At 47.2% G+C, this 16149-nt stretch overlaps 1 pseudogene; it reads left to right on the forward strand.

Moving 5' to 3' along the window:
* The first annotated feature begins 13145 nt into the window (after positions 1-13145).
* On the forward strand, positions 13146-15418 carry LOC116869580 (annotated as a pseudogene).
* Positions 15419-16149: the final 731 nt, after the last annotated feature.

A 16149-nucleotide genomic window follows, 5' to 3' on the forward strand; every position in this document is an offset into this window, starting at 1 on the left:
GTAAATATGTTCATCCTTCAGGGTAGAGCAATGAGTTGGGAGGAGGGTGGCATTTCTGGTCGAATAATGGAATATTTTCATTTATTTTACGTCATTCTGTCTGCTGCCTAATTGCTCAGCATAGCGAAAACTGGAAAAGAGGAAAAAAACAACACAAAAACAAAACCCCAGCAGCAACCTCTTTTCTCTGGAAAGTGACATCAGAAGTTGATGGCCCGGAATTTTTGTCCTCGGACAACAAAACCACAAATAGTGGGATTAATCATTACGAGAAGACAGTTGAGGCCAAGTTTTGACCATTCTTTACCATGTTCTATCCGCTTAAGGAATTAGCCAAGATGCTGGGGGAAGGGGGGGACAGGCTTTTTATGACCCTTTTGCTGTTATCATTTAATTTACAAACAGTTTTGGTAAATCTCTTAATGTAAGTGGCTCTTTGATTTTGGAATTTTGTGTTTGAGGTATTCTGTCATCTATTTCTTGAAATATTTTTATTGTTTAGTTGCTCTATGGAAAATGTGAGGAAGCTGAAGTTTATATTTGTTAATTTTTATTGCCATCCTCTAGTCAAATATGTCTTTACATTGTTTACAAAATACTGAAGTGTTCCACCATATAATTTTTTCCTGTACTACATGGCTAGGATTCTAGAGAATTAATTATAAAATATTTTCAATATATCCACCATTGCATTTCTCATTTTTTAAAATGACCCTTTTGCCATATAGAGTCTTAGATTGAGAGTTGACAATGCCTCTGTCACCCATAGTTCTGTTCAGTGATTGGCATGTGGGGGCCCAGGTGCTACATCAATTTTATTGGTTCTCCTGTTTTTGTTTGGGTTTTTTTTTTTTTTTTTGCAATCAAAACATCAACACAGAGATGGAATACTGGATGGACTCTAAATCAAGATTCATAAGGGCTTTTAGAAATTTTGGTTCAATTCCCATTTTTCCCATGCTCTTGTGTTATAGTAGCCAGCCTAATAAGACTGCTACAAAATATTCAACCAATATTAAGCAATTTCAGGGCATCAGTACTTCCTGACCAAGTCTGTTCTGGTGAGTTCCCTGGCCATGAGGCTTGAGTACAACATGTCCCATTAGTTGACCTTCCATGTCCATTTTGTTCTACTTTGATCTTCTAAGCCAGGGGCTGGCAAACTTCAGTCCCATGAGCTAGGAATGGTCTTTACATTTTTAAGGGTTTGTTTTCAAGAAAGGATTTTACGATGTGAAGATGATTCAAATTTTAGTGTCTATAATTTATTGAAACACAACCATGCTCATTTATTTACATATTGCCTATAGCTACTTTTGTGCTACAGAGGCTTGCTGTCAAATAGTTGGAGCTGAGACCGAGGCCTACAGAGCCCAAGTAATTATTATCTGGCCCCTTCCAGAGAAAGTTGGCCACCACTGTTCTAAACTGTGACTAGCCCATCCCGTATCAAAGTATACGATGCTTTCTGTTGCTTTTTGGCATCTTGGCCTCTTGACTTTGGGTCTTAGCTTCAGTGTGGTTTACTTGTGACCATCACAGGTTCTTTCCAGGGGAGTGGTATTAAGCAGTGTGTCCCTTATATGCTCTCCTAACATATGTGGTGCCCTAGGGTACCACCTTGGAATGACTCATTCTGTTGCTGTGCTGTTCCTTGCTCTTACAGTCAGATAATGCCATTCAGCACTAAACACTCAGAAGCACCTGGTATGGTGATGAATTGGCCAGAACAAAGCAATCAGATGAATACATCTGGGAATCTTTGGGCCCTAGGGTAAGAGTTGAGACAGTTGAAGGAAGCAACTTAACCATGGCTGGAAAAAGTGGGTAGAACCCTAGAGGGGGAGTATAGCTGCTGGACCTGTCTGGGTGGCAGACTAGTTTCCAGCACAGTGTATGTAGTTTGGGAATGGGATTCTGGGAGGGGCGGTGACAAGGAGACGGAGAGAAGGCCTGGGCTTGCTAGGGAAGAGATCAAGCACCACAGCAGTGCCTTGGGAAGCACAGGGATGGTGGTGGAGACAAATTGGCTGTAAAAGGCTTTCTCCACATGTTCAGTAGGGAAGGCAGTCGTTCCCCAGGGAGGGTATTCAGTGGCGAGGAGGCTGGGATGACTGAAGAAACAGTGGTGACAAGTTCGCTTCATGTGCCTGGTGCTGCTGATAACAGAATGAATGGAGACCAGGACTCTGCCATTGAGTTTTAAATTCTTTGACAGAACATTTAACTAGGAATGAATACTTTTACCAGATATGGCAGAATTTGTCTTCTAGGAGCACAGATGAGAAGATAGCCATCGCAGACTTCTGGCTCATGTTGCACTTAAACTTTGCTTTCCATTCTTCTTAACCTAGGCCCTCATCCTTTCCCAGCTGGTTTGCCATGAGTTATTGATGTTGAAGGCATGTAATCCTCCCCAGGCAGTGAGGTGGTGTTCAGAGCTCCTGGGAAAGCTGTTCTCAACTCTGGCTGCCTCTCAAGCAACCTCGTGTTCCCCCCCCCACCCCATGTTTTGGACAACTACATTTGCTGTGACGAGAACGTTGGGAGGCTTTATCCTGTGAGCTAGCTTTCCAGATGGGCCTTCTGCATGGAAGCCTGTGGAACTGACAACTTCCATCTCTTTAACAAAGCCCCCAGTTGTCTCAAAACTGCTCCTAGGGGCGCCTGGGTCGCTCAGTGGGTTAAGCCTCTGCCTTTGGCTCAGGTCATGATCTCAGGGCCCTGGGATTGAGCCCTGCATCAGGGTCTCTGTTCAGCAGGGAATCTGCTTCTGCCTCTCTGCCTGCTTCTGCCTACTTGTGATCTCTCTCTCTGTCAAATAAATAAAATCCTTTAAAAAAAAATGCTCCTAAAAGTTTGGCTGTAAATTGTAAAAGCCAATCTGGGTTTTAATTTGCCTGCAATAGTGGATTAGAAGGATACTTGGTAAATTACTCAAAAGTGATTGACAAAAACTGGATGAGAATGATTGGGGCTGGAGATGCCTTGGAACAGCTCAGGTGGAGGTCTTGAACAATGTTAGGAACCCTGGAGTGGTTTTTGCAACTTTTAGGAGGTCTTGGGGTGGGGAGGGTTCAAATTTATTTTTGGTCAATTAGGCCTGCCTGTGCTAGTTTGATAGCTGTTTTGCTAATTTTTATTTTGTCTCCAGTTCTAAGAAAACTAAAGGAAAGTTCAATATTTTCATGTCTTTAACTTTGGTGTTAAAATTTTTAGACCATGTTTGCATTTTTGCAAAGAGCATTAACTTTTCACCTGCAAATAATTTCACATGTATTACAGAAAAGTCCCAGGGACAGTACAAAGTGCTCCCATTCACCCCCACCCCACCCCTGAACCTTTTTCAGTGTGCGAGAGTCCCAGTAAACGTCTTTGTAGTGAAGGGACCCAATCCAGGACAATAAGCCACTTTTATACCTTCCTCAGTCCTTACTTGGTCTTCATGATCTTAACATTTTGTTTTATTTTAACATCATAGGACTGTTGCCTTCTAGAATGGCCCTCAATGTATGTTTAGTTGTTTCCTCATGAATAGACTCCAGTTCTGTGGTTTTGGAAAAAACAAAACAAAACAACAACAAAAAGCTGCTTTTTTTTTTTCACTGCATCCCATGAGGGGGCCACAGAGTGTCAGCTTGTCCCACTTTGGTTCACTCTGGTTGTTCAAGGAAGGTGATGTCTGCCTAGCTTCTCTACTGAACAGTTACTCATTGTTCCTTTGTATTTAGTAAGTGTTTTATGATAAGGTATTCTGAGACAGAATATCCTATTTCTCCTGAAAATTTGGCCCATTCATTTTAGTATCCACTGATGTTTCTTGCCTGAATTACTACTAAGATGGTTGCCAAGTGATTTTCAGATTGCATAATTTCTACGTTTATTAGTTAGCAATCTCCTGGATCCTGGCGTTCTCTTTCCCCCATTCAGAATCTGCGTGAGTATGGGCTCAGATCGCTGTCTTACCCAGGGGTATATGATCCGTTACTGTAGAGGGGTTGATGCGCACACTGTCCCAGCTTCTGTCATTGTGTGCCTTCTGAGGGCTGCCTTCTGTGCTTGGCCTGCTCTTACCACTCTTTCGAGTCTCTCCTTACTTTGTGGCACAACACTGAGTGTGTTCTAGGCTCTTGTCCTCCCTGTGCCACAGCCCTGGGATTCACCATTTCTTCAAGGAGACCATGTTCCATCAGTGGAAATTGTATTTAGAAACCGCCACTGGGTGCTAGGTGTGCCCTTTGCTACTAGAGTCTCAACGTAGGAATTAAGCACACGTGCGTGCACACACAGTTGTGTCTGTTTCCGCATCTGTATATAAATATTGATAAGTTCACGCTGGTAATTTTCATGCTAGTCCAGCACCACAAGGCCCAGTCTAGCTTCTCACTGCCCATGTTCTAACTCCTTCCTTGGTCAGTGAGCAGCTTGGCTCTCGTCATGCTCAGCCCGTAACCCGTCCGCTTAGGCGTTCGGGCTCCTTTCTTGGTTGAGCGCCACGCCATTGGCTGTGTAGCCACTTCTTTCCACACTGGAACATGTATATTTTAAATGTTATTTTTCACTGGACTTACATGGAAGTGATAGCATATTTAGAGAAGTTCTGAGTTCAGCACTCCAGTAATAGCGCCTATCTGCACTGGAGAAGGCCTTATTCGTTCCCATTATTGGGCCACCAGATCAATCGCTAAATGCCCTGGGATGTCTTAGCACATGTTAGCACATGGAGTTCAAATGTGTGAGTTTTTCCAGTGTCTTCTCCTTGGGACCAGTGTGCGTTTTAGGTGCTGGCAATGGTCAGGGAGGCGGCAGGAGGGGCGGGCTGGGGTAGAGGAGTACAGCCCCCATGCTGGGCTCTCTGTGGTCTCCAGTCTCCCCACCCCCAAGAATTAGTCACATCTCTGTCTTGACAGAGATGCTTCCCTGATCCATATATTCAGCAAATACACATCCAAAACTAGACAAGGCACCTCTTCCTGGAAACCCGTACCTCTCACCTCTGTATCCCCAGAACCTGGTGAAGGGCTAGTCCAAAGGAGATGCCCAGTCAATATTGGATACACATGGTCCATGAACACCTCGTCAGGACGTCTGTCCTCTCTCCTGGGGCTCTGGGCTCTCCTGTGCCTTCTGCTACCCCTTCTGTTCTAAAAGCTAAAAAGTTGAGGGACTGTGAACAATATCCTGAAGGCTGCTCTGTTTTTGTGTCCTCACCCTAGGGACCCTTGCAGCAGATTCTAGAAGACCTGATGCAATCCATGAGCTGGTTGTAGACAACAGCAGCAGCTGGTGACATGCTCCAGATGGGGCTCCATCTGAGACTCAGGTGGAGAGCGGACAAACAGCTGCTCTCCTGAGAATCCCAGGCCAAGGCCAGGTCAGAGAGACGTGGGGGTCAGGACCTGCACTAATCAGGCCTGGATTTCTGCTTTCACACCCGCACACCAGCTGTGTGACATCAGCCATGCCTCTCTCCATCTGTGTCTGATTTCCTCAACCAGCACATCGAACCTTTCTCGAGTGAGATGCTGGATGCAAGGACACCCTACCAAGGCCAGGCCTGTGTTCGGATGTGGGTGCCAACTGCCTACCCTGCAGTCTGGAAGAAGCTCTCCACCTTTCTCCAATGATTTGAAGGTTGCCACGAGAGGACTGAGTGTGGCTGAGTTATTTCCAATAGCGCTGAGTGTCTGATACGGTGCCTTTGTCCTCCCTGCTTTAGTGTTCTCACTGTATTTGCATAAGGCCGGTGGGCTTCACACTCAGCTGGGCAGCATGGCTCAAACATTGGGCATTTCAGGCACGGAAAGATTTAATTTCCATGAACTGTTTCTGAGCGATGCTGAATTTTCTCCTATCAGGTTCCAGGCCAAGCAATTAGCAGGTACATCTCATCTCCAGATAAAATTCAGCAGAGAATGCAGCCAACCTGCCTGCAAAATGGTGACTATTCCTCTCACCCATCCCTAGGGACTCTCCTCTCCATGTTTTCTTTCCATTTCCTCTGATAGTCTTTCCAGCCTGCCAGCGACACAGGAACTCGGATTTGGAAGGGTTCTGTGGGTTCCCTCCAGTGATCAAGTGCAGTGCCTCATTCATGCCTGACCTCTAGCCTCCACTTCAATACTTCTAGTGATGTGACCTTACTGCAGGCTCAGACTCCTTAAATTTCAGACACTAGTGGTTGTCAAACCCCTCTGCTTCCCAGCATAGGTCAGACTCAGGCTCTAGTCACATCTGTGGGTCGCTCTGTCAACCTTTCAAGAGTGATCACCTCTCGGGGTGCCTGGGTGGCTCAGTGGGTTAAAGCCTCTGCCTTCTGCTCAGGTCATGATCCCAGGGTTCTGGGATCGAGCCCCGCATCAGGCTCTCTGCTCAGCAGGGAGCCTGCTTCCTCATCTCTGCCTGCCTCTCTGCCTACTTGTGATCTCCGTCTGTCAAATAAATAAATAAAATCTTAAAAAAAAAAAAAGAGTGATCATCTCTCCCTGACCACCTCTCACCCTCTAGTCAAGTCTTGTAGATGCTGAAAAAAATCCTTCAGCTAATGTATTATGGCAAGTCCCTTCCCCACACTGTTGAGGGAAATACTTCAGGGAGGGTCAGTATGAGCTGTAGGAGGAGTTCTCACCTCCCTTGTTCTATGCCTGATACCTCTATTAATGCACCCTGAATTTGAGATTGATAGGTTTAACAGTCACATCACACCCTAGCAGCTATGCTGTTATACCAGAGTTTTCAAGGTTTTCTTTCATTTGGAGTCCACATCTGATCTGTGTTACCGAAGTAAAAGCAGCCCACCACAAACTCACATGTATTTCCTAGCTCCTAAACAAATGCTGTTTTTACAAAGTCCTATTCTGGCCCGAAAGGAGAGAGTTAACAAGACCAGGTGCCTTGCCCTGTGCTAAGTGCTTTATCTGTACTGGTTGCCATTTTACAGATGGGCCAGCTGAGGTCGATCAGGCCAATGTGGCAGAGCCAAGAGGCACACTGATGTCAATTAGCTCCCAAATCACCCAAGGTAACACTGCCTCACATTCGTCTCTTCTTTGTGTCCAAGACTTAGGTCTGTTCCTCCTGTGATGTTGCTCTATTTTGTTTTGTTTTGATTCCTCCTAGCTGTTCAGACAGCTCTTTGCTCCTCTGGTGACCTGCCTGGCTTCGCTGGACTAGCAGTTCTTCATGGGTAACTTGTGGGCCAGTCACAGGGGGCATCTGTGAGGTTGGCGGTACTTCTCGAATAACCCTGCGACTCTGCTTGCTGCTCGCACTCCCACTCTCAGAGGCACATAGTGGAGCTTGCCAGAGGCTGTGTGACCTGTGATAGTACCACAGATCGAAGGAGCAGAAGTGGCCATCCAGCTGGCCTCCGCTGAGCCAGACAACAAGGAGGTTTGCAAAAACCAAACACAACACCATTCTTCTCACTCATGGTTTAAAAATAATTATTTTTCGTGAAGACTTTCTTAAAATTTTGACATGTGGGTTTCTCTTAAGTAAATTAATATTTTTTAGATTTCTCAACTTCAATTTCTGATCAAGTACATACTGATAGATAGAACACACATGAACAAAAAGTCCTGGGCTGCTCAACAATTTGTAAGAGGGAAAAGAGGTCCTAAGAGCAGGAAGTTTGAGAACTGCTCTAGGTGGTGGTTTTTCCACTTTTCACCAGTTAAGTGACCCAGAAACCGCTGGGAAAGTGCCTGGGGCACCGGTGAAGTGTTGTCTCTTGTCTGCTGGAGACATGGTTGGGCTATCAGACTTCTGGAACTTTCTGAGACCCCTCTGCCATACTGCCCTCCATTCCTACTTTCAGGAAAACAAACATGAAACTCTTCTGCTTGACTTCCCACACCTTTTTCAGTCCAGCTTGCTCCAATTTATATCTTCACCTTTTCTCCTTCCTTCTCTACCACAATACAGCCGGACCTCATCACCCATGCCTTTCCACACTTCTACATGTTTACATATGCTGGGCTCTCTCTCTGTTTAGAAGTGTTCCTCCCTCCTGTGGGAACTCCTGTCCAACCTGCAAAACCCACTTCACTTTACATGCTCTACAAAAGCTTTCCTGCCCAGGAACCAGCAGAGGACTGCCTCCTTGTTCTACTTTCTGAGCATGTAGCATACAAAAGGTGCCTCTCTGAGCATAATTATTACTTATTTGGACATTTGCTTTTTAGACACTGGGTCAAAGACAAAAAAGCAAAACTTGCCATACCAATCGGTGGCAGTAGGAGCTCAGCCTCCACCACTAACAAGGGAACTGTTAGAAATCGTGCATTGAAGGCTTGGCTGTGGGGTTGGGGTGGGAGGAGGGAGGGTCTGACATCGTAAAGGAAAAGTAAAATGAAAAGCCCAGGTAAGGGATGGGAGAATGCCAGGACCTGACAGAGAACAGGCTGGAAAGGTGACCACCCTCCACCATGCCCTCACATGCCCCCTTGTGGTGAGGGAGAACCATCCTGTGTTTCAGGTAGGAGGGCGAAGTGGGGCTTGCCAGGCAGGTGAGGAGGAACCAGCACCTCTGGGTCATGGAAAAGTTGAAGCGAGCTGTGGGGAACCCATCCAGAGAGAGGAGGGGAAAATGCCAGGCTAGAAAACCCAGCCCTTCTGGACTTCTAGTGCCCACACCATGCCGGGAATGGAGGGAAGGGAACCAAACCTACTGGCAGGACCGTGGGCACAAGCCTTATCTGCACTGATTCATTGAGTCCTCATGGAGAGCTGCCGGGCAGATGAGGAAGTCAGTCCCCGAATGAGCCATCTGCCAAGTTCCCATTAGAACATAGCCGAGGTCCTTGCTCAGTGGGGAGCCTGCTTCTCCCTCTGCCTGCCGCTCCCCCTGCTTGAGCTCTCCCTCTCTCTCTTTGTCAAATAAATTTAAAAAATCTTTTTTAAAAAAGAAGAAAAATCAGGCTGTTCACCTTCAGAACCCAACCAAACAAACAGCTGGCCCCTCCAAGGGGCTACCAATCACCTGAAACTCCCTGCTCCTTGTGTCTGTCCCTGACCCGGTCCAAGAGCCACCTTCCAACTAGAAGTGGAATGACCCTCACGTGACCGTGTGCCTTCTCCAAGCAGATGCCCCTACAGCCCCCAAGTAGAGGAGGGTGCCTGGAAGAAGTGAACAGACAACATTTCCAAAGGGCCATTCTTTTCCTATGGCCTGGAATGCTTTTACAACCTTTTGGTGTCCCTGTCTTTCTTTTTTTTTTTTTAATATTTTATTTATTTGATAGAGAGAGAGATCACAAGTAGGCAGAGAGGCAGGCAGAGAGAGAGGGGGAAGCAGGCTCCCCGCTGAGCAGAAAGCCCGATGTGGGGCTCGATCCCAGGACCCTGAGATCATGACCTGAGCTGAAGGCAGAGGCTCAACCCACTGAGTCACCCAGGCATCCCTTGGTGTCCCTTTCTTTACAACTTCACAAAACTAATCATCTCAAGTTTCACAATGCAATTCTGAGCAACGTTGGGCTTGCACAAACCCCAGGAATTCACTGAGGCCTCATAAATTTCCCACTGTGGGCTTGGAACATATACACATACACCAATGGCTATCTGTCCACCTGTTCTCGGGGCCTACAGAAAAGGCCTGGCCTCCAGACCTTTGCACATACTGCTCTAGGGTCTTCCTCGCACTTCTTCCCTTGCTTTCGCATCCAGCCTTCTAGATTCAGCCCAGATATACCCTCCGCAATAAGCCTCACCAGATCTCCTGCACTAGCCCAGGAATTTCTCATGATGCCCACACTGGCTGGGGAGTCTCCCACACCCTCCACCCTGGACAAAGAGTTTCCCATGATGCCCCAGACTACCGTAGGAACTTCCCATGATCCCCCATGGGAATGGAGAGCCTCCTGGGGACTGTCCTGTCACACTTGCCACTGATACAAGCTTTGCCTTTGTCTGATTTTTTTTTTTCCCATCACTAGACCCTTTGCTCCTTCAGAGAAGGTCTGTATCTTATTCATCCAGGCACTAAGTACTCTTAGTGCCTTCTGCGAGGGCTGTCCTGGGCTGGATCTTCCCATGGCAGACCTCCAGTGGGTTGACTGGTGTCTCCATATTCATGGATCGATTCCCTCCTTCATTCGTTGATTCACATGGCATTCGTTGAGCACCAAGAGACTGAATGCTAGACTGAGGATGGGGACAAAGGGCCCGAACCCTGCCCTGAGGAGTTGTGGGACAGAGTTCTGGCAGCCATGACAAGTATGACAGCAAGTGCACAATCAGCACAAAGATGGGGCTTCCAGGTAGCTGGCAAGAAATCAAAGAAGGCTTCATGGAGCAGGGGATGTGTGAGCTGGGTTACGAAGATTTGGTGGTTCACAAAGCAGGAGACATGGGAGGAAAAGACACTCCAGGCTGAGAAAACCGCTTTTGCAAAGGCACAGGTACAAGAAAGGACTGGGCACATTTGGGCATGGTGAGCTGATTAGCATGCCTCTGGTGTCAGTCTAGGAGATGGGAGGTTAATTCAGGACAAGGCCAAAGTTAGGCATTTACGTGCCGTCATGGAGGTTCATGCTTGACTTCGAGGACAGTGGATGCCAAATGTGTTCCATGGACAGGTCCTCAAGCCTACTTATCAAATCCACACATATTTACTGAGCACCTACTGGGTGCCAGGCCCAGGAGGGAGCTAAGCAGATCTATACTTTAAAAAGCTACACCTACACTTTTAGGCAGCTCTTTCTGCCCATGCATGCTTTAATAAACCAAACATTTTGCACAGAAAGAAAGAAAGAAAGAGAAAAGAAAAAAGAGAAAAGAAAATAAAGGAAAGAAAAAAGAGAAGAAAAGAAAACCTACACTTAATAAAGCCACACTTTATTGTTTTACATTTGGGGCTCCTGCATGCAATTCTATTAGGGAAAAAAAAAGATTTATTGACTAAAAAGAAACACAGACACAAAAGAGTCTGCAGCTGGGGCTCCTGGGTGGCTCAGTGGGTTAAAGCCTCTGCCTTCAGCTCAGGTCATGATCCCAGGGTCCTGGGATGGCAGGGAGTCCGCTTCCCCCACCCCCCACCGCCTGCCTCTCTGCCTACTTGTGATCTCTGTCAAATAAATAAATAAAATCTTTAAAAAAAAAAAAAAAATTCTGCAGCCTATTGTTTCATTGAGGAGCCACGGCGGGTTTTGTTTTTTCTCAGTGGGTGGTGGTGGGCGGGTGTGTAGTGTCATTTCTTTATTTGGTTTTCAGCAGGGGAGACAGATATGGTCAGATCTATTTTCAAAAAAGATAAAGATAATTCTGTGGTTTCTCAGCCCTTGCTTGCAGCCACAGGACAGGAAGCATGAAGCCCACTCCCTGAAGGGCTGTTTCTCTGGGCCCTGAGCTCTAGGCTGCTTGTCTCTACCCCACTGGATGCTCCCAAGGATAAGCCTTCTTATCCTTTGGTTCCAGGAGCCAAAAAGAAATGTTCGTTCCTTCTGGGAAGAAACGTGACCTCCTTTGAGGCCAGAAGCATGAAGCCAATGTAATCAAAATACCCACCCAGCCTTTTCTCCTTCCCAGGGTAAAAAACAGCTCTGAAGACAGCCTGGAGGAGTGGAAAGAGCCCAGTCTTTTAAATAATGCAGATGTGATGGGGCACCTGGATGGGTCAGTGGGTTAAGCCTCTGCCTTTGGCTCAGGTCATGATCTCAGGGTCCTGGGATGGAGCCCCGCGTTGGGCTCTCTGCTCAGCAGGGAGCCTGCTCCCCCGCCCTCTCTCTCCCCCTGCCTCTCTGTCTACTTGTGATCTCTCTCTGTCAAATAAATAAATAAAATCTTTAAAAATAAATAAATAAAGCAGATGTGGGTTCAAATCCTGGTTTGGGCACTTATTAGTCATGTGATCTTGGCCAAGTCACTTAGATTATCTGAGCTTGAGTGTCCTCAACTGCAGTGATAATAATTATCACTCACACTCACCTCCCTCACCAACTATTAAGACATATTACGAAGCCATAGCCAAAGAAGCAGGCAGGGCACAAAGCAGAAAATGGAAGAAAACATGACATTGTGAAACAGATTTAACAATCCATGAGAGCTTGTTGTAGGAAAGAAGTGACATCAAGAACAGATGGACAAAGGATGGAATCAGCAGTAAATGGTGTTGGGAAGCTGGCTTCTATCCAGACAAAAATAAAGGCTCCTAATCATGTGTGTGTCTTCAGTTATCTTTGGTTGACTAAAGACCTAAATGAGAAACGTAAAATTATAGAAATAATAGAAGGGGGGCGCCTGGGTGGCTCAGTGGGTTAAGCCGCTGCCTTCGGCTCAAGTCATGATCTCAGGGTCCTGGGATCGAGTCCCGCATCGGGCTCTCTGCTCAGCGGGGAGCCTGCTTCCCCCTCTCTCTCTCTCTGCCTTCCTCTCCATCTACTTGTGAGCTCTCTCTGTCAAATAAATAAATAAAATCTTTGAAAAAAAAAAAAAGAAATAATAGAAGGGCTTTACGGACCTGGTTGAGCAGGAGGCACCATCCTAGGAGGGGACATCCACCCCAATGGGGACCAAAAGGTTTGGCACAAGAGCCCAAGAGCCAGGACGTCTCCTGAGGCTGTTGGTAAATCTGCACACATCTCTGGCAGGACAAACCAGCTCTACCTTCAACCGGTTTGTGCTGAAGAGGTTGTTCACGAGTTGCACTAACTGATGCACTAACTGATGGTACCTGCTCCTTTCTAGATGTCCAAGAAGATGAAGTTTGCTGCCAGGAAGACAAAACAACTGTGCTTGTAGGATCTGCAGTGGGGGATGTACGTGTCCCAGAGGTCCCCAAACTAAAGGTGTATACGCTACACACAGGAGCCACATCAAGGCCAGGAACAAGACTGTCACCTTCAACCAGTTGGCCCCAGACTCCCACAAGGGCTCTGCCACCCTCCTGTTCTCTGATCCTCAAAAGGGCCCAGAGGTGTACAGGCATTCCAGCAAGGCCCTGTGAACCCTACACAACCCCACCAGTCCCTGTGAGTGCTCCAAGGACCAGAAGTCCAAGTGCACCGGAGACCAACTGGCCCATTGTGGCTATAAAAACTAACCTCAGATCCTGCCTTGTTATTAAAAAGATTTTGGATGCTGGGGAAAAAAATAAACTGATAAGAGGAATATAAACAGCTCTCTTTGCCAAATCTCCTGCAAGAATGAAGACCATTCTCAGCAATCAGACTGTCGACATTCCAGAAAATGTCAACATCACTCTGAAGGGATGCGCGGTTCCTGGGAAGCCTCCTGCAAAAGGGCTTCAGTCCTATCGATGTAGAAGTCACCGGAAAGAAAAAAGTCTCCTTGGAAAGAAAAGGAAGAGGCTCCTAGCTGACAAACGGTGGGAAAAAGAAAAGAACTGGCTATTGTTCACACTATCTGTATCACGTACAGGACATGATCAAAGGCATGTTCTACTGGGCTTCCCTTACCAGATGAGGTCTGGGAATGCTCACTTCTCCATCAACACTGTTATTCAGGAAAATGGTTCTCCTGTTGGAATATGTCCACAGGGCTCAGATGAGGCCAGGTGTTGTTTGTTCAGCATCTCAAACCCAGAAAGACGAGTTAATTCTGGAAGGAAATTACATTGAACTTATATCAGACTCAGCTGCTTTGACTCAGCAAGTCACAGCAGTTAAAAACAAGGATATCAGAAAAGTTTAGGATGGTATCTATATTTCTGTTTTTTTTTTTAAAGAAAAAATTTTTAAAGATTTTGTTTATTTATTTGACAGAGAGAGAGAGAGATGACAAGTAGGCAGAGAAGCAGGCAGGGAGAGAGGGGGAAGCAGGCTGCCCACTGAGCACAAAAGCCCAATGCAGGGCTCGATCCCAGGACCCTGAGATCATGACCTGAGCCGAAACCAAGTCAGACGCTTAACTGACTGTGCCATCCAGGCACCCCAACACCGCTACATGTTCTAACAGTTGAGAACCACCTTTCCCTAGGGTGTGCCTGCGCTTCTCCCCACAAGCCAGTGATGGGGTCCTCCCTGCCAGCTGAGGGGGGATAGTACAGCTCCCAAGCCCCCATTCTAACCACCTGCTTTCTTGGACCACTCCCAGCACCAGCTGCAGCAGGTAAGGATCTTGGCAAGAAAACAATGAAATGGGGTTTGGATGGAGGTGGGGGCAAGATGTGGATCAGGGATCGAGGACTGTGAGGAACTGGGCTAGGGAAGTCCCCTGCCATGCAGACCTGACAAAACCTTGGCTTGTCCCCTGGGAGGTCTGGAGCAAGGCTCGCTGGGCAGAGCTGTCCCCCAGTCTGGCCTAAGTGATGGAGCCTTTACACCACCCCTCCTCCCATCACTCTGCCATGGGGAGGACATGACCTTGGGAAGGACTACTCACTGAAGCTAGGTAGCAAGTCCTTCCATGCAGGGGGCGCGGGGAGCCATCCCCATGTCAACCACAACCCAGAAATGCAGTTTACACTTGAAAGCAGACCTTACTGATAATAATAACAGTTAACACTCATTTCCAGGGCCAGATGAGGCTCAGTGTCATGGATCCTCGAAGGCAGGGACTGTTATCATCCCCATGCTTGTGTGCACCAATGAAGAAACTGAGGCACAGAGTGCTTAAATGACTCAGTCAAGATTGTGTGGCATGGGACACAATTGAGATTCCGTCTGGAGATGTAAAAAAAAAACACGTTTAATAAAATTATTTTTTTAACTTTTTAAAAAAGATTTTATTTATTTGTCAGGGGTGCCTGGGTGGCTCAGTGGGTTAAAGCCTCTGCCTTCGGCTCAAGTCATGATCTCAGGGTCTTGGGATCGAGCCTCGCATCAGGCTCTCCACTCCTTGGGGAGCCTGCTTTCTCCTCTCTCTCTCTGCCCACCTGTCTGCCTACTTGTGACCTCTGTCTGTCAAATAAATAAATAAAATCTTTAAATATACATATATATAACTTTAAAAAAAGATTTTATTTATTTGTCAGAGAGAGAGAGAGCAAGCACACAAGCAGGGCAAGTGGCAGAGGGAGAGGGAGAAGCAGGCTCCCTGCTGATCAAGTTGCCGGATGCAGGGCTCGATCCCAGGACCCTGAGATCATGACCTGAGCCGAAGGCAGATGCTTAACTGACTGAGCCACCCAGGCGTCCCAGTTTTATAAAATACTTTTGGAATTTAAATTTTTCAGGAATAGATAATACAGAGACCTCCCGCACACCCTTCACCCAGGGGCCCCTGATCTTGCACAGATGTTCTACGCTTGTCACAATTGAGAAATTAACACTGGTATATTACCATTAACTAAACCACAGGCTTTATGTGGCTTTCCACTAATATCCTTTTACTGTTTCAAAATCAAACCAAGTTACTATGTTGCATGTAGTGTCCCACAGATTTGGACTCTCCGGTGTAAACTTTTGACCTGTCCACCTCATTGCCTGCTGTTCCCACAAAGGCTCTGTGGCGATAAACCCCTCAGGGGCCGCTCACCGCCCCAGGTGTGTGTGGGCAGCCCCAGAATGTGACCTACTGACTGGCTCACTGTTTTCCCTGCGTCTCCTCTCTGCTGGCGTGTGGAGAAAACTCCCACCTCCACTCAGTCATGTGCTTGTTTTGATTTCACCCATCAGACATTTCCTGGTGCTCTCCTGTGTGTCTGGAGGCGGGCGCCGTCGTGGGGCACCCGGAGTTTCCTCTAGCTCGGCTCTGCCCCGCAGCAGTTCCCGGCTCGTTGCCCCCCTCCTCTCTGACCTGCCCGCCACCCGGGCTCCCTGGCCCTGCAGATTTGGTGTGAAGAAGAGTGAAACAGGGGACCCCTGTTCTTGCCCCCATGCCACGCAGCCACCTCACAGACCACATAGCCCCCTGTCATGTGTTGTGTGTCTGCTCTGGGTCCTGAGCCCCAGGGGCAGCTGCCCACTGAAAGCACATGACCTTTCTGCTCTGGAATGACAGAGAGAGACCGAGCTTTGCTGGCTCGGAATCGAAGATCTGAATTATTGCCCTCCACTCCCACCTCTACCAATTACCACTTACTTGGGAGACCTTTGTATGATTCCCTGTTCAGTTTTCTCATGGAACCAACAAGAACAGCATCTTGCTTCGTGGTTAAAGAGGGCACACTGAGGCTGACAATCTGGGGCTCTGCTGTTTGCTGTACGACCACTGTCACATGTTGCTTAACCTCCTAGCCCTCAGCTC

The sequence above is a fragment of the Lontra canadensis genome, unplaced genomic scaffold (assembly GCF_010015895.1).
Source record: "Lontra canadensis isolate GAN:19392208 unplaced genomic scaffold, GSC_riverotter_1.0 scaffold19, whole genome shotgun sequence".
Classification (NCBI taxonomy): Eukaryota; Metazoa; Chordata; class Mammalia; order Carnivora; family Mustelidae; genus Lontra; species Lontra canadensis.